Raw genomic sequence first — 11,410 nt, forward strand, 5'->3', positions numbered from 1 at the left:
TATGTTAGGTGAAGAAGTATACTGCGATTTTGAGATGTCTAAAATGTGTGTACAGTACATAAGTGCCCTTTGGAATGCATCATCATGGGTCAGTGGTAAAGATCATCTACCACTAGTTAAACATTTGGAACGTATGAAGCAAATAAGACAAGTCATCAGTTTTATAACCGTAACATTTTTACTTTGTTGCTAAATTGTACGAACAAGCCAATGATCCTGTTTGAGTTGAGGGAGTCCAAGCAGGATTGAGAATGTGAAAACTGACACCTAATTAGGGGAGTTCCTGTTTTTACTCAGAGGCTGAGTAAAACAAGTCGTATTGGCCAAAACAACTGTCTCACTGCTTACACTGAAACTGTAATGAGGGCTTGAATAATTAAAACTGGAGAAAGAATGTTATGTGATTGGAAAAAAAAAGATTACATTTTCTGAAGTTACAGCTAGTTTTTCCCCTACAAATTCAAAGAACTGATTGAACATACACATGGACTGATGATTCCACTTTTTTTTTGCCAGGGGTCGTATAAAAGGCTAAATATGGCATCAGAGGCCTGTTGAGCAACTGATATTGTACATCAGGCAAGAATGGGAAAGAATTCCACATTTGCAAATTATTGTATCCTGTTTCTATTCACATGCGTTTTACACAATTCATTGGAATTGGGGTTTGAACTTGTGCTACATATCCATGCATACCTCTGAAATTATGTTTAAAGGATAAGAAGCACAAATGAGTGTCTGGTGTATGTTTTTCCCCCCTCTGAACTTTTTATGTCAGTCAGAAACCTTCTCACTTAACGCTAACCTTTAACCTGCTTTTGTGCACTGAAATAACTTTGGTGCTGCTGATGCAACCCAGTCTTGTATTGTTTTTTTTTAATAGAATAATTGCGCAATTGTCTGCTTTTGACCTCTTCAATGTATGATTACAGCACCATTTTTAGTAGAAGAAAATCCTTAGTTACCTCTCATCCTCCCTCTTCCTTTTTTTTTCCACAAGCGCAGTGTGTTTCCTCAAAAAACAAAATTGTGCAGGATCCTGTTCTGCACCACTTTGTGCATGTTCAGGGATGTTCGATCCTGTTTGTGTTCAGGTTGTCACAGCCTTCAGTGTCTCTGACATGAAACGACTGAGGATGCAACAGGCACAAGCTTCTAGAGGGGAGTTGAGGGTGCAGAGCTAGTGTGTCAACAAACTCATTTTTATTAGACGCGTGGCTTCGTAACAGCCATTACTTTTTATTTTATTTTCTACTGGTAATACAAGATTCCCTAAACTTCTAGTGAGTCGGACAATACAAGCCTTAGACGAATAGTAAAAATTGAGTTCAATTTTCCTTGTATAACAAGTGTTTAAACTTGGCGTGAAAAGCCAGAAAAGTTAGTGTTAAGTTGAAAGGAAATGATCACACCTTTTGTTCAGTCAAGGTCAATTTCAAGCATTTTGAAGAACTTTAAAGACCACAGTTTGCAAGCTTTGCAAAACCAGGGCTAATTGCATATCCTGCTCAGACTGGGTGTTGTAGTACCTTTTTTATTTATGGAATCTGTATCCACAAGAAAGCACACACACACGCACACACACGTATATATATGATCATGTGTTGCTGAGTAAACGGTGTACTTAAGGGCAAGAGTGCAAGCCCCTCCATTGAAACCAGCAGTATTCTCTATTAGAGGAACAAGAAGATCGGTCAATAGAGAGAAACTACACCAAAGGCTGCACAGCATCGAAACGATTAGCAAATTGCCACAGGGTTTATACTTACTGAGTGATAGAAGGCGGTCGGCTCATTTGTCAAAAGCCAGTGTCTGTTAAATATGTCGCAGCGCTCCACCTGTTTCACGCATAAAGGTCAGATTAGTCATCAACTGGTGCACTACTTTGTTGGCCAAAACAGTTTATAATGTTTTTTCTGGTTGCACGGACTGGTTGCTAATGGCTGAGAAAATATCCAGGATGATGACATTGTCAATACATGACCACTGTAGTAATTCACAAACATTTGGATTTCCCATCTGTGTGCGGTGTTTAAAAGATGAAAACACGGATCACAGAGTAACGTCCGAAGCTGAACGCTTCTTCAGCCATCAAATTGGGAATACAGCTACAAATTGGGGAGTACAAAACGCCATTCTGCTCATAGCCACGTGAGATGACAACGTTTGCCTTTTGCACGTCTGTCAGCTGCACAAGGATTCACTTTCATGCATCCCTGAGTAGGATGAGCAGGATAGAAAATGCACGGTGGATATTTAGTATTATGCTAAGGCAGACTTTATATAGTTTGCGTGTTATTTTAGTTGTATGCATTGAGAATTACTGCATATATAAACATTTTCACAGAATCAGTCACAGAATTCCCCAAAAAGAAAAACAAACATGCTTAAACAAACACCAAGGCCAGAAACGTCAGTATGTTTGGAACATGTGAGGTAGTGTGTGTTTGTGAAGTTGCTGCGATAAACGTTCAACGTTAATGATGATTTGCATCTTATCAAGCGAACCATATTTATGGGTGGCAGTGCACCGCCTAAGCCCATCATGCATCGACAATGTTGTTCTTCAATTCCACAGCTCAGATGAGGTCAATCACACAGTGAATTTACTCATGCAGACAACAGTCCCGAAAAAACTTTTTGCTTTTCGGTGCCGTGCACTACTGCTTCATGTCCGTTTGACAGGATGAATGGCACAAATGGCGACAATATCTCCCTCCATTTATGTGACCGACTCTGTCATAGTTTTCCATGCATCAGCCAAACAAACCACTAATGATGATGATCTCATCATGTTTTTAAATGCTGCACACCAAAGCAGTTAAATACTCACGCTGTGCGCATGCACGCGGACACCAAGGCGAGGACAGAACATTTCCTCCTCTTGGGGCCTGAAGTTCATGAGCTCTCAGAATGTGGCAGGGATGGCTTTGGCACTTCTCTGCTGGGCAGAAATGAACCTCCTGTGAACTCTACGGAGGAAAAAGCATGGAAAACATTTAATGACCAACAGAGCCCCACTAGACAGTCTTAGGGCAGGTCTGGAGGCGGCAGCACAGAGGCCACAACACAAATTAATTTCCATATTTCTAGCACGACATCTGCTGGAGTCTGCAGAAGTATTTGTTTTTACACGGGGCGGTTATATTGTAGCCCTAAAAATCCTGAGTAGTAATGAGGGGCCTGAACAAGCATATTACCTTGAAAATAATAAAAGTCTGTCTCTGCTTTCTCGTAGGCTAACTAATTGCATTTTAGTTGCAGCTTATGTAGAGATTTGCGCAGATTGTAAAACTTCTCCAGAAAGTTGAGTCTTTTTGTTTTCATTTGAAGAAAAAAAAAGTCCACGTGTGGGTGTTATTTCTTACAAATTGAAATTATTGACCTATCTTATGACTCGTTGATGATGCCATGTTAGTGGATAAAAAGTGACGATTGTGTTGGTATACGAATAAGAATTCTGTCCGACAGCTGATGGACGGTACTTGCTTCTAGATTTAATGCGAGCATTACATTAGAGTAGATTTTCAGAGCTCGAGCTCGCTGCCTTTATGAAAGAGGGCAGATAACACTAGCTTCTGCAGTTTCCGATTGCTCACTGGTGATAAAACCCTCAATGTAATGTCCAGATTGTTAAGGAATGTTAGCGAGGAGCTCACTGATGCGTAATGTTCTTTTTCCACATGACAAAACTATCTGGACTCTTCAGGACGACTGTCCAAGTTTACCTGAACGTGTGCCGAGTTGAAACCTGAACCAGCAGGTGAGAAAGTGGTGGCACTAGACTGTAACATCTACAACAAGCTAACTTAATAAAGGCAGGTCACGCTGAAGAGACTCCTGGTTGGCCACAAAATGTCCCCCCAGAAGGGCTAGATGAAGTGGCTGGAGAGAGGGAAGTCCGGGAAGCGACCCGACCCTGGAGAAGCGGAAGAGGATGGACGGATGGATTTTCTGCTTTTCTGGCAATAATGGAAAGAACTCACCACAAGAGATATCTGGAAATTCAGAAACTGTGGTAGATGTGCATAATGCAATGAGTAAAGAGTTGACTGACTGGTTTTGCACTTGTGGTGAAAATGTTTGCAGAATGACCTTAAGTGGGAGTAGCTGCTGGCATTTAAAGCTCCTGTCATGATTACTGCTCACAGCAGGTGAGGCCCTGACAAAATTCGGCAGCTTTGTGTAGGGCGCCGAAGGAATTACAAAGCAAAACACCCCTTTGCATGTGCGCATGAGCAACACCCCCACCCACACACACGATAGTGGACGCTTGACAGGTTTGCTGGCTGGGCAACTTTGTTGACCTTCTGCTTCCCATGTTCCGCATGACGTGCGCTGTCATTACTGGCCTGGTGGTCACATGGATTAATGACGGTGCACAAGACTAACGAGGAGCATCAAGGCATCCGTTAATAAAATAATAACTCTTTTCACAAATGAGCATAATGCAAAATATGAAAGAAAATGACACCCACTTAAACATTTGCATGATTTTAACTTGTTAAAAATTATGTCAGATTCAACACCAGATGTCAAGAATAACAAAATAAATTAATGTATTGTTCCATCGAGAACATTCTCAGTCATGACAAGCTAAAGCACTCAGATCCTTCTTACAAACAAGCATGTCGGAGGTCTTTGAAAGCGCCTGCTAATCTTCACCCTTGTCTAATTTACTACCCTGCTGACGTCAAAGGCCAGGTCCCTGTTACAGATCCCTGAGAACTCCCAGATTCCCGAACCTCGGATGCAAGACTCAGACCGACCTTGTGCTTCCTGTTGAAGTCCAGTTTAATAGCAGTGTGTGTTGAGGCACAGCGTGCGCTTCATGACAAGTAACTTGGCCTCCCCGGGGGACATGGCTGTAAATATCACTGCTGTTATTGTTGTTGAGGTGGATGATCTGCTCTGGGGGAAGGAATGCACAGTGATGTGTGTGTGGGCAAGATCACCAGAGAGTGCAGAGGTAGGGGGGGATCCATGTGACCTGGCTAGGGAGAGGCTATGGATTAAGAGTCACATGTACAGAGGTAGACAGGAAGGAACGGTTTGTCTTTCTCTCCTCTCACGTCTCCATGTTTGCATTCCATAGCACATCTGACTTACAATGTTGAGTACATTAGGATTTTCTTTATCCTTTGTTTCCCTTATTTTCCCTGAAAGGTCCCGTTGAAATACAATAGCTTGTCTTCCGGGTCATAATCACAGACACATCTTCCCCCTCCTTGCTCCACCAGTAAGGAGGTCATTTTATTGTATTTCTTTTTGTCTGTCTTACATTCAAATGGGAACAAAATAACCTATACAGCCCGAACGATGACATGACAAGAACAAATAGTTGAGGTCCATGGAAGTCCACCTCACCCGATCTGTAAGAAAGCACTAAAAGAGAGGACCCACATAGTGCTTTAAAATACAGTCATAAACATTATCCAGTAAACATGAGAAAAATACGTTAATCAAAACAATCGTCCCCTTGAAATGCCTGCTTAAAGAGATGTGTTTGAACTGATTTTTAAGATGTCTACAGAAGCGGTAGCGGAGATGTAAGGGTTAAAAAATGCTTGTTTTTCAGTCTGCCTAACTTTGTTTTAGACCTTGTCGTGTTTCACATGACTGCACTTTCTGAATGAGATGAAGTTTTCGCACCAAATAATCAAATATTTGAATTTTACTACCACACGAGCTCACAAGCACAAAAAAATAGTCAAATGTGTTTTGATAAACTTCTTCTCCCTGTGACTCACACAGACAGTAAGTGGTATAGAACCTGGATGAATGGTATAAACCACAAATATCCTAAACATGCAGACAGTTAAATAAATGTTCTCCGGGATGATGCCAATGGTACAGGAGAATTAATGTTAAAAAGGACACCTTTATGATGTGGAAACATAAACCATGAAGCAGCAGTCGTTTTTCTCACGACAGTGCTCATCCGTTTTATTTTGTATTTTTTTAGAAAGCAAATATCCCCTTATCGTCTGCCTCAGTGGCTCATTTCTCTCTCGTGTTGTTTATGGCAGCTCAACGGAGCGTCACTTACCAGCCCCGTCACAGATTCCACATTACACAATTCAGCTGTGGCATGGCATCGCTGTGCTCCAAATTACTTGCTTTGTTTGTAGTATTAAATAATGGGCTTGCAAAAAAGTTTATGTTAGTAGCAGAAAGACTGGTGATTGTGTGTTTAGTGCAAAGTGTTTCAGCAGCCCAGGATGACATTTGCTCTTGGGTTAATCAGCCCAGACAGCGGAGAGATACAGCATGTTGTCTTAATTGGAATGAAAGCAATTTGAGGGATGATGTTACTGATTGAGTCAGTCTTTCATGTGTGATGTTTTTATTATTATTTCCACCCGCCACTTTCTCTTGTTGCGTCTTTAGGGGAGGGGAAGGAAGGTGAAGGAGTTTGTGCTGTCGTTAAGAGTGTTGACTTTAAAGAACAGTAACAACAGCAAAAAAAGAAACAACTAATCAGTGCAAGTATGTGCTTGTCACATTTTTTGGGGGTCATAATTGGGACACAAGAGACAAGTGTGGACATCATTTTCTTTTATGATGTTAAGTTTGGTGCTCTAAACTGGGTAAAAAAAACATTAGATTGGGAACATTCAGTAGACTGGGGAGAGGGTTGCTGTTGAACGTACAGGCTCAGTTATTGATGCGGCACTTATTTTTCTTTTTCTTTCAAGCACAATGGGTTGGTTCTCTTCATTGAATGATTGATTGTGCAAGCCATAACTGGGAGGATAATGTACTATACTACAGTCCTAGACAACAAGGCCCTATGACAGTAACGAACAACATCTAGTCTTTTATGGTGAAGAGATTGGCCCTTGCTCAGTCAAAACAATTAATATTCATGGTTGGCTGGAAGAAGAAGAATAACAACGGAGTGTCTCAACAGAGCCCCAGTAGGTTTTTGGTGATAAAAGACTGAATGCAGCAGAGGGTTTTCTTGGCGAGCTTATTTTGTAATAGAACTTGGCTCATTCCAGGAAACCAAAGCCACCGTGGTCTGATCTGGTCCCGTTTTCTAAAAACAACATGATCAAAACAAAGAACAAGATCAATGTTCGGTTTAGTTGTTCATTTTTGGGCAAGACTGCAAGCGAAGCGGATAAGAGTGGATTCTTTTGGCACGTGACTCTCGTGTTGTTTCTTCTTGATCAGAGGCACATTCTGCTCAATGTGATAAGTTGGTTATTTGTTTTGTTTATTTACTCTATGGAAATGGATGAAACAAGTAAAAATTACAACTTCCTTTGACCACGAATAGTGGCTTTTGGGAATTTGTGCCCGTTTGTATAATATTGTGTACGTACGTACCTACAAAAGGGAATATTCACCATAAAGGCTTACAATTCAACAAAGCCACTTTCACAAGGCCCCTAAAAATGAAAAAGCAATAAACCCTGATATAGAAAATCTGCTGGTCTGACACAAGCATTGAATTACTTCATATCTCTAGGGCTTTATCAAGTGATCACAGAAAGATTTGCAATAAAAATGTAATCTTTTTTTTCTCAATTCATCTACTGCTATGTCGGGTTTTAACGGACACATGTCATTATTAACTTTGTTTTTCCACTGAGCTACCCACGGAGGTCTGTGGGTGTGTTTTTGAACCGTCAAATAGCACACGTCGTGATACATTGCAGCGGCTATACTATACCACTAATATTAGAACAGCCGGGCGCCAAGTCGGATTTAATAGCAGATTATTCATCAATTCCAATTGCAGGGAATTACTTTGATGCGAGTGACTGTAATTACACCCTAAATCCAACGTACTTTAGGTGGGTGGCTAAGATATGAAATTCAAATGAAAACAACATAACTTTATTTTATCTTCTCTCTGTACTCTGCGCAGTGGCAACTTGGTAAACCATTTTGCCCAAGGCGTACTGGAATTCTATAATTGTAATAAATACAATATATAAACATTTATTGCTTACACACTCATTCAAACTATTACCTCGCTCGCTCAGTGCCAAACCAAATCAGAACTAAACCGTATTATACATGTATAATGAAAGAATAAACAACTCTTTTAGCAAAGCGCATGCGAGCCTCCATTAAGAAAGTAAATCCTTTTATTGTATTTTCACTCACCGAGGCGGTACTTCATCGCCGAACCACGTGATATCACAATTTAAACATTTTCTGAAAGTTACAAAATGCTTATCTGTGTATTTTTGTAGTGGATGATGGATACCTTATCAAATGTTACTTTAAACATCTGCTGTATATTCTTTTTCCCATCACCGTGTGACTGTAGAATCTGTCCATCCCAGTGTGGTTTGTTATACCTCATTCCATCCTGTGATTGTTCCACACAATTTTCCACCGCCTCACCACTCCTCCCCTCTCAATGTTTTGAGGGAGGGATGCGCTGAGGTAGACTGTTCTTTTCTCAACAACTGCAGCTGGCTCCCTGCGGTAAAGTGGGTGTCCTCCACCACCACTCAATTATTCCCCTCCAAAAAGAGGTACTGATGGGTATGGAGTTACGTGGGCTTTGCACTTGCACACACATGCACAAACACAGCCACGCTAACTGAAAGGCGTTTGCCATGCCCACTTTGTATTTGATATGATTTGATTTTCGATGCGCTTTCCTCCTCCTGGACATGAGGAACGAAAATGCCAACTCTGATGATTTTTTCCAAGCAAAATTTTGTTCTCTTTGTTTGCGCTGTCTTTCTCAATGTTACGCCATGTTTCTATTTTTTTTGTTTTTCATACTGCAGCCCCCCCTGCCCATCCCCATTGTTTCTCCCTCTCACAGTGAGCATCAGGGGTGGTAAATGAGAGCACCGCAAAAATGGGCTTACCTGCCTCTCTTTTTTGCCTGTGTTCACCACAGAGTGCTTCAAGTCTGACAATAGCTCACAGTTCGACTCATAATAAATCATTTTCCCAAGTGGTTATTATTCTGATGGCATGTTTATCCACAGCATATACTATTTTTTTGTACAAGCTTGGAAATTCTCACTTTTTCTAATCCACACATCTTGAGATTCCACCACCAAAGAAACTAATTGGTTCTTTTGTTTGTCCAGCAGCCAAAATAGAGTGAAAATGTATCTTTTCCAGCTCCAATTTTTTTTTATCTAACTACTCCTAACTTCAACCATTGACTAAAAATCTACTTCAACCCAATTGAATCAAATCCCAACTCCATTTATCTTTCTTCATATTTGGCGGTAACCTGAATCCCCTGAAGCGAAACACGTCAGGCTGTGCATGAAAGCTACTTTACAGAGTAAGAATGCATTTGACATGCAAGTGCCAACTGCCTCAGGCATGGTCTCAAAGGCACATTTGGATGTTTGTTCATGCTCAGTAGTCAGGCAATCATTGAAGTTCTATAGTGAAACTCAAGAGGACTTTTAAAGGACTTCTCAGTTTCATGACAGAAATGATATGGTGTGTGAGCACTGGTTATTTTGCCCTGCCTGTCTGCACTAAATACCTTCATATGTCACACATTTGTCAGCTACTGTTGCCATAAGGCGTCGTATTTGTTAAATTTCTCAAATCAAGTATGGCACTTTTGTTGGAACGAAGAAAACAAAGGATCACACTCACGCAAACACGCATTCTTTATAAAACAGAGATTCTCTCTTGTATACAGATCTAAAAGCATACACAGATCTCTGCGCTCCGGCAACAAGGGAAACAAACATGGTCTCTCACCCGTTCTTCGGTGTTTACACTCACATTAGATGTCGACTACTGTGTCACTTATAGTTGCTGCGCTACAAAATCGATTGAGCACAATAGCAGCACAGTATGTGACATGGCAACACAAATATTTGTAGGCTACTTTACATAACATTATGGGGTGAAGGGGATTAAAGCGTAATATTATCTCCCTGCTGTAAGAATCACAGATCAAATTGTGCTTCAGCAGCGGGATCTGCATTGTTCTATATAATAACAAGTCTTTCTTTTGTTTGTGAGGCGCTTTGGGTGATAGCAGAAAAATCTATTTGCATGTTTTATTTAGCAAGACTGAAAAAAAAGTACATAACTCCAGGGGCGTGAAAAAGAAGGCCCAACAAGTAGAGCAGTGTGCCAAATCCCCAACCACGGTAAACCAGACTTAGCTCAGCACGTCAATGAAGATGCGGCAGATTTTACGCAGAGCTCACGTTAGCCTGTCTATGAAAATTAGGCCCAGACAGTGTAATGTAATGTATAATGACGGTTTATGGTATTTTACCTTTTAAATAGAAAATTCCTCAATAGTTTAACAAGATTCTTTGTTTTGTTTTTTTAAAAATGGCACTGTAGAAAAGAAATCCTTTGCTGTCACCTTTGCAGCCAGCATACCGTGGGGAGATGTTTGGGGAAAGCCCTTTCCTGTTCTAGCGTGACTGTACTCCACTTGACAAGGCACAGTCATTAAAGGTCTGCATGGGTGAGTTTTGTTTGGAAAAACTTGACTGACAGATCCCTGACCTCAACCCCATGCAAAATTTGTGGGAATAACACAGTAACTGCAACAGAGATTGTGAGTTATGTTCTTTGTCCAACATCAGTGGCCTGTGACTTCACAACAGGAGGTCAGTTGAGGCCGACGCATAGGAGAGGAGGACAGAGAGTGCGACAGAGTCTTGTCCATCTCTTTTGACAAACACAGTTCTAATTATGCCCCTGTCATTAAAATGACTCAGTGTCAGTGCATGCCTCGTGGGCTGCTTTATTGCTGGATTTAATCTATGACTGGTTCACATCTCATTATTAATATGGTAATGGAGCTCCCTCCTTGAAGAGATTAGGGAATGGAGTGGTTGATGGTGACGGCAAAAGCTATTTTGGATTTTAGAAACAGAGAGCGCTTCAGGGGGCTGCTGCAGACAAACAATGCCATTTAATTCCGCTTCATTTCTAGCTACGTTTTTTTACTTACGTATTCTAACGACTCGCATGATACGTAAATATGACGGATACATTCCATAAGAAATATTTTAGCGTCTGTGCTGCTACATTGAATGAGTGACACGCTATTGCTCTCAATCCCAGACGCTCTCATTGTCTGAGGCTAAAATTCCAAAAAAGCAGCAGATAAATGACACATTACATGATTGAACGACAGCCACCCACATCCCATAATTCCCCCCAAAAGTCCTCCGCGGAAGTTCGACACACATGTTCAAGGACATTCACGTCAGCAGAAAACAGCTTGCTGGTGCCCGTGAATAATGCATGGCAGCAGTTGAAGGAGGAAAATGGGAGATTTTGAAACTCCCCTGAGCAAATAAATCACTCAACTGCCATAATGTTACATGATTATGTGAGAGGCTGTGTGTACAATATGTCGGAGGAGATAAGACGGTGTAACATTTGTTGAAATTTCTACTTCAATTGGCATCACTCTTAGTGTAAGGGGAAT

At 41.0% G+C, this 11,410-nt stretch overlaps 1 long non-coding RNA gene across 1 annotated transcript; it reads right to left on the reverse strand.

The window, feature by feature from the left end:
* Nucleotides 1-1,310: 1,310 nt before the first annotated feature.
* On the reverse strand, nucleotides 1,311-4,921 carry LOC133156954 (uncharacterized). The gene is made up of 4 exons (XR_009714920.1): nucleotides 4,770-4,921; nucleotides 2,834-2,972; nucleotides 1,770-1,838; nucleotides 1,311-1,670 (listed from the first exon to the last, which is right to left on the reverse strand). It is a non-coding gene; the product is annotated as an uncharacterized LOC133156954 (long non-coding RNA).
* Nucleotides 4,922-11,410: the final 6,489 nt, after the last annotated feature.

Source organism: Syngnathus typhle, linkage group LG7 (genome assembly GCF_033458585.1).
Source record: "Syngnathus typhle isolate RoL2023-S1 ecotype Sweden linkage group LG7, RoL_Styp_1.0, whole genome shotgun sequence".
NCBI classification, from domain to species: Eukaryota; Metazoa; Chordata; class Actinopteri; order Syngnathiformes; family Syngnathidae; genus Syngnathus; species Syngnathus typhle.